The sequence below is a fragment of the Ambystoma mexicanum genome, chromosome 4p (assembly GCF_040938575.1).
Source record: "Ambystoma mexicanum isolate Mex_15411 chromosome 4p, UKY_AmexF1_1, whole genome shotgun sequence".
NCBI classification, from domain to species: domain Eukaryota; kingdom Metazoa; phylum Chordata; class Amphibia; order Caudata; family Ambystomatidae; genus Ambystoma; species Ambystoma mexicanum.
Genome location: NC_090927.1, coordinates 26,905,391 through 26,913,038, shown reverse-complemented (window position 1 = coordinate 26,913,038; position 7,648 = coordinate 26,905,391).

Here is a 7,648-nt window from a genome sequence, read left to right as displayed (position 1 = left end):
AAGAGCAAGGTTTCAGGAAGCCGGGTAAGTAAATACGAGTAAGTTCGCCGCCAGTCAGGGTCTCCAAGGAAATCAGCTGTGAAGCGTGGAGTACAGGTACTGCCCGGTTTAAATACGTTCACCTCCTGGTCACGTGACGATGATTGGAGTCACGTGACCGTGAACCCGGGGCACATGACCGTATGGACGAGTCACGTGACCGGGCCAACACGGTACGAGGGCTCGAGCGGCTGCCTAATCTCCATGGCAACTGCCAATGGAAAAACGGCCGCAGGCGCGACTGAATAGCGTGCGGCGATTGTTTCGCCAGCGCGCGAGCCACACCGGGTTGCCTGTTTGAGCCCTGGGAGACAGGTGGAGGAGAGTGAGCGCTGGATGACGGGACATGGCCGGAGGTACGTACCGAAGACATGACAGAGCCCCCCCCAAAGGCCCACGACCCCGTGGGCACGAAGGATGCTCCCGGTGAAACTGAGCAACCAGCCGGGGGGCCTGGACATCTGAGGCAGAGACCCAGGAACGTTCCTCCGGACCATAACCCAACCAATCGACCAGGTATTGCAGGCGACCTCTAAGAAAACGGGACCCTAGAATGTTTGAGACCTCGAAAACATCAGGCACCCCCAGGGAAACAGGGGCAGGAGAGGGGCGAAGACGGGTTGAGGAGGGACAGGGCTTGAGGAGGGAGGTATGGAACACAGGATGAACCCACCAAGAGGAAGGGAGAACCAGGCGATAGGCCACCGGGTTGATGACCCGGGAAACGACATAAGGACCCACGAAACGGGGCAACAGCTTGCGACAACCCTTTAAGTGGAGATGACGGGAGGACAACCAAACCCGAGAACCAACGGGATACAAGGGTGCCATGGTACGCCTAGCGTCCGAGGAGGCCTTCATGGAAGCCTGCGCCTCCTGCAGATGAACGAGGACCTGGGCATGGAGGGACGTCATATCCCGAATGCAGGCTGCGGCGGCAGGGTTCTCAGAGGGTGAAATGTCAGGGACAGGGAGGAATCGGGGATGCTGACCATACATGGCATAGAACGGAGAGAAGCCCGTGGAAGAGTGTGTAGCGTTGTTGTAGGCAAACTCAGCATAACGGATGTTCTGTAACCAGGTTGTCTGTTGCTGCAGCATCAAACAACGCAGATACTGCTCCATGGACTGGTTTGTTCTTTCTGTCTGAGCATTGGTTTCCGGGTGGTAAGCGGAGGAGAACCGTGCATCGATGCCTAGCAGAGCGGTCAGGGCACGCCAGAAATGGGAAGTAAACTGAGAACCACGATCGGACACCAGGACAGAAGGAAGGCCGTACAGGCAGAAAACGGAATCAAAGAAAAGTTTGGCCAAGACAGGGGCAGAAGGGATACCATGACAAGGAACGAAACGAGCCATTTTGGTGAAGACATCGACCACTACCCACACGGTGTCATACCCCTGAATCCTGGGTAAATCAGTCACGAAGTCCATGCTCAGGGTGTGCCAGGGCTTTGGCGGCACGGGTAATGGGCGTAATAGTCCCAACGGACGACCCCTACGATGTTTGCCCTGAGCACAGACTGAGCACGAGGCGACGTAACAGCCCACGTCCCGTCTCATGGAGGGCCACCAACACCAGCGTTTTAAGAGATCCAAGGTGCGGGCCTGGCCTGGGTGACCATTGACCGGGGCATCATGTGACCACTCCAGGGCTAGGTTTCTGGTGTCAGTGGTAGGGAGGACTAGACGGTCCTGTACATACGGTAGACCGTTATGAAAAGAGGGATCCCATTCTGACAAATGATCGGGGTGTTTTTTTACCCAAGAGCGGATCTCCTCGAGTAGAGGTAGAGGAGGAGTACAAGTACAAATAACATGCCCCCGGGGCAAGAGCGTGTCAGGAAATACAGGTAACGAAACCCCCCCAGGGGAGCGAGACAAAGCGTCTGCCTTACTATGCTCAGAACCAGAGCGATGTTTAATCTGAAAGTCAAAAGCGGCGAAGAACAGGTGCCATCTGACCTGTCTGCTGTTTACGCATTTCAGGGCTGCCAGGTCTTGCAAGTTTCTGTGGTCGGTGTATACCGTGACCTTATGTTTGGCCCCCAACAAGTGATGACGCCAGGTACGAAAGGCGTCCATCACCGCCAGTAGCTCTTTTTCTGTTACGGTATAATGGGTTTCTGCAGGGTTAAACTTACGTGAATGAAAGGCTACAGGATGAAGCCGACCCGTATTGGGACAGGCTTGTGACAGGATAGCCCCCAATGCGAAGGAAGAGGCGTCAGCCTCAACTACGTACGGCTGGTCAGGGTCGGGGTGCTGGAGCACAGGGGCAGTGGTGAAGGCGTTCTTCAACGCGTCAAAGGCCTGCTGGTGCATCACCTCCCATTCGAACGGGACAAGAGGACTGGTATGGGAAGTGAGAGGAGACACAAGAGAAGAAAACCCAGAAATAAAACGCCGATAGAAATTGGCGAAACCCAGGAAGGATTGCAAGGATTTCAGGGTTTTTGGTGTTGGCCATTCGAGGACCGCCCGTACTTTGGCATGATTCATGGCTAGACCACCAGGTGTAATATTGAACCCCAAAAACTCCACGTTAGTTACATGGAACAAGCATTTTTCGGGTTTCACAAACAACGAGTGGTGTAGCAGCCGGGACAACACTTCTCGTACATGTTGGACATGTTCCTTCAATGTGTGAGAATAAATGAGTATGTCATCAAGATACACCACCACAAAAATGTCCAGGATGTCCGAGAAGATGTCATTCATGAAATGTTGAAAGGTGGCCGGGGCGTTGCATAGGCCGAAGGGCATGACTGTATACTCGTAAAGGCCATACCGCGTACAGAAGGCGGTCTTCCACTCGTCTCCCTTTCGGATGCGGACGAGATTATAGGCCCCCCGCAAATCCAACTTGGTATACATGGAGGCATGGGTTAATCGGTCTAGAAGAGGAGAGATGAGTGGAATCGGGTACCGGTTCTTGATAGTGATGGCATTGAGCCGACGGTAATCCACACAGGGGCGAAGGTCGCCCTCTTTTTTGGGCACGAAAAATATGGGACTAGCTGCAGAAGATCTAGACGGTCGTATGTGACCCAGGTGCAGCGCTTTATCGATGTACTCTTTAAGAGTCAGATCCTCCGACATAGATAAAGAATAGATGCGGCCCGAGGGTACTACAGTCCCGGGAACCAAGTCAATCGGGCAATCATATGGGCGGTGAGGAGGGAGTACTTCGGAGGAGCCCTGATCAAATAGCATGCTGTAATCCCGATAAACCACAGGAATGTGATTGGTGACTAAACCCACTATGTGTGAGGCAGGGGGAATAACATCGCCCAGTATTGATAGTTGGGCAACCGCACCAAGAGCCACTGCTGGGGTGTCAGTCTCTGTGTCTGCAGGTAGACAGAAGTTCTGGCAGAGCTCGGATTCGAAATATATCTGACCTGTTCCCCAATCGATATGCGGGTTGTGCTCTCGTAACCATGGTATGCCTATGATGATACCGAACTGGGGCATGGATATCAGATTGAGGTGGAGGGTTTCTCTATGGGTCGATTGGATGGTCAGGACGAGGGGAGCTGTCTGTTGCTTGATGGGACCAGAAACAAGCTCAGTCCCGTCGACTGCTTGAACCCGTTTGGGTCGGTGTTTGTTGATCAAAGGGAGATTCAGTGTCTGGGCTAGGGTGATATCGATATAGTTCCCGGAGGCCCCGGAATCTATGGTGATCTGTACGGGATGAGTGATACCAGGGGCAGGTTGTATGGTAGCTTCTACCTGGATGGGCCTGATTCGACCAAACGACGGAATGTGACTCGGGGAAGGGCATGGAGAACTCGATCCTACCCCCGTATCTAGGATCGAGCTGGACGAAAATCCGGTTTCTTAGTTTTGGGTTTTCGAGGACACTCCTTGACTAAATGCCCCCCCAATCCACAGTAAAAGCAGGCGTTCTCGGCCCTTCTGCACTCCCTTTCCCTTGAGGTGATGGGACTCCTAACACCCCCTATTTGCATAGGCTCACTGGTGGGTTCAGAGTAAGACGATGAGACGGCAGAGCCGGCAGACTGGGAGAATCCGGCCTCAGCCCTGCGTTCAGAGCGCCGTGCGTCCACCTGGAGTGCCAAATCCACCAGAGCCGGGAACTGAACTGGTAGGGACGGGACCATGGCCAGAGCGTCCTTCATAGGGTTGCTTAGCCCTCTGTAGAATACTACCGATTTTTTGCTTTCGGGCCATGAGGTCTCAGCTGCTAGTTGATTGAATCGTGCGATAAATCCAGTAATTCCAGATCATGGGATTGCGCTTTGTATCTGGTGTCAAACACCCTGGACATTTCTGTTATTAACTGGTCGAAATCATAGAGGGCAGGATGATTGTTTTCTAGAAGCGGGTTTGCCCAAGCAGCAGCCATGCCGGCTAGGTGAGATAGAGTGAATGCCGCCTTGGTGGTGGGGTCAGGAAAAGCAAGGGGTCGACACAGAAAGTGCAATTTACACTGGTTAAGGAAGGTTCTAAACTTCCTCGGGTCCCCATGGAACTTTTCTGGGGCAGCCAAAGGAAAGGGAGAGGGCAAGACCACCGGAACAGGAGCCGAGGGAGCCGGGAGTGGGTGTGCAAAGGGTACAGAAGCTGGAGTGGCGTCACCCAGCTCTGGATCTGCGGGCAGGGGATGCTGGGCACTCTGTAATAGGTCGAGACGCTGATGGACTGCTGCAATAGCAGCCACCATGTCGGCCCGTAGTACCGTAATTGCTTGGATAACAGCGGCCAGGGGGTCTTCAGCGGCGCCCTCCATATCTCACACGACTAGGCTTCACAGTCTGTTGTGCGTTGAGAGTAGTGAAGATATAGGAGACCTCCGTCCCCAAGTGCCGCACAGGGAGAATCACTTATCACTCCCTGTGCAACCCTTGAGGCCACAGGTGGAGAAGATCCGAAGCCGGAACTGAAGTACCAGGAACCCCCAGGTAGCTGTAAGGGAAGGCAATGATTACAATCCAAGCAAGCAGGGCACAACGAGTAATCAAACAGAGAACAATCAGGGTCTTACCGGGGATTTGATAGGAAGGACGTTGAACCTGAAAGGGAGGATGGTTCCAGGACTCACTCAGGCAAGGGACCGGATAGGACCAGATGTAATTCGTCAGTCTCCACCTGAAGAATTTTGTACCGGAATAAAGGGTCCCAATAGTCTGATTACACCACCACTTGGGAGGCGTGACCCACCGTGCAGCGAGGGGATCTGGGAGATCCAAGAGAAGTCCGTTGAGCAGAAAGATGGGTCTGAAGCCAGGAAGAGCCGTCCGTGGAATAACCAAGAGCAAGATCCAGAGGGAGTCCGTGATTCAGTCCGAGGTCAAGAGCCGTGCTGAACAAAGGAGCCGGTGTCGCCGTAGCCAAACGTGATCCGCAGGAAGTCCAAATAACAAGAGCAAGGTTTCAGGAAGCCGGGTAAGTAAATACGAGTAAGTTCGCCGCCAGTCAGGGTCTCCAAGGAAATCAGCTGTGAAGCGTGGAGTACAGGTACTGCCCGGTTTAAATACGTTCACCTCCTGGTCACGTGACGATGATTGGAGTCACGTGACCGTGAACCCGGGGCACATGACCGTATGGACGAGTCACGTGACCGGGCCAACACGGTACGAGGGCTCGAGCGGCTGCCTAATCTCCATGGCAACTGCCAATGGAAAAACGGCCGCAGGCGCGACTGAATAGCGTGCGGCGATTGTTTCGCCAGCGCGCGAGCCACACCGGGTTGCCTGTTTGAGCCCTGGGAGACAGGTGGAGGAGAGTGAGCGCTGGATGACGGGACATGGCCGGAGGTACGTACCGAAGACATGGCAAAAAATAAGATTGATAATAAACCAATGGTGGCACATTTCACTCATCTGAAACATTCCCACAATGATTTATTTTGGTTCATCATCCAAACCATCCCAGCACCCCCCAGAGGAGGCAATAGAGATCTGCTCCTCACCAAACAGGAACAAAAATGGATTTTTAATCTGAACACTGTAAAACGGGGTTTAAACACCACAGTGGAGTGGTCCCTTTTCTTCTAGAGAGCTCCCTGTCTGCTACAGCCCTCTGTATATGGAACAACTCATTTTTCTCCAGGATCAAAATGAAACACAAATAATAATAAAACACTTTGTGTTTAGATATCTCATCGGATGTCTGCACATACAACTATTCATGCCTTTCAGGGAGTTGTTAAAACACAAACAATTAAAATTGTTCTTAGTATTATTTGTATTCATTATCCTTAGTATGTGTCCTTCCAGAAATAAACTCTTGCCCATAGAAAGGTAAGAACTATGATGTCAGTACCAATTGTCTGTTGGTTATGGCTAAAAATGGGATCCACAGTCCTACGGTGCACTCCACATCGCTCCGTTCCCATTTTGCATTCAGGAACATGAGAGCAGTCCAGTCTCTTTGTTACAACTACAGAAAGAGAAGAACTACGATGTCATTGCCAACGCCTGTTGGTTATGGCTAAAAATTCGATCTACAGCCCTATGGCGTATTTCGCACTGCTCAGTTCCCATTTTGCATATAGGAACATGTGAGCGGTCCAGCCTTGTTGCTACAACGTCACGCTCAACGGTCACATAAAAAGATCCTGCTTCCTCTCGCACACAGCTGACCCCACGACAGCTTGTATGCCTGATACGCCATCCGGCCTGGAATACGCGGAGGACCACGCCCCGCTCCTTGACGCCGGCGTTCTGTCTACTTTGATCGGCGTGATCGTTCACACTGCTTTTCTTTGCAGGCAGCGATAAGGTAAGCATCCCTATGACCCCTTCCCTTTTTTCGGACGCATTCCAACATAGCAGTTTCTTAATGTATCCTTTTGTCATTACCTACTTCACCTTAGGTCTTGTTTTACTTGACGCAATTACAGCTAAAGGTAACCCCCATTAGCGGATCGGTCTCTCTGCATAACAACCCCCACTAAGCGGACCCGCCTCCGTATAAACACAAAGATAATTATCTTGCTTTATTTCTTGCACATAAAGGCTGTGATGGAAAACTCCCCGTAATTTTACAGCCCTTCTCTCCTTTTTCATTACAATTGTTGTCTAGTCGTAGTCCCCGGTAACGCGAATACTGAGACGTCCCGCATCTCGGACAAAGTATTATTCATCAATACACCTCGTTGTCATTCCACATAAATAGAAACCTTTACAGCAACCTTTACAGCATTACATACAGGTGAGTGCATTCAGCACTTTGAGATGTCCCCACACCCATTGATCTGGATCAACATCAAATGAAAATAAATCATTAATAAAACAGAGGTAATTTTTGTGAGTACAACTGACCATTAGTTTACTCTATTTACAGATCTCTTTTCTGCCCACTTGGACCAAAAGTAAACTTGGCCGGTTCGAATTGCGCTACGCAGATCGTTGATTTCATGCCCCATTTAATATATTGGTGAGTTCACCCTATTTGCTGCTGCTATAAAATAAAAATAAATAAATCTTTGGAGACACATGCATGTGTTCTCGTTAGCTGGAATGTTTTTTTAAAAATATACCCTTCACCTTTCTGCATGAAAAAGTAATATTACATGCTTGTCTCTTGGCCACAACCAGTGTTGATAGTAATGATGTGTACTATCAAAGAAGACTCT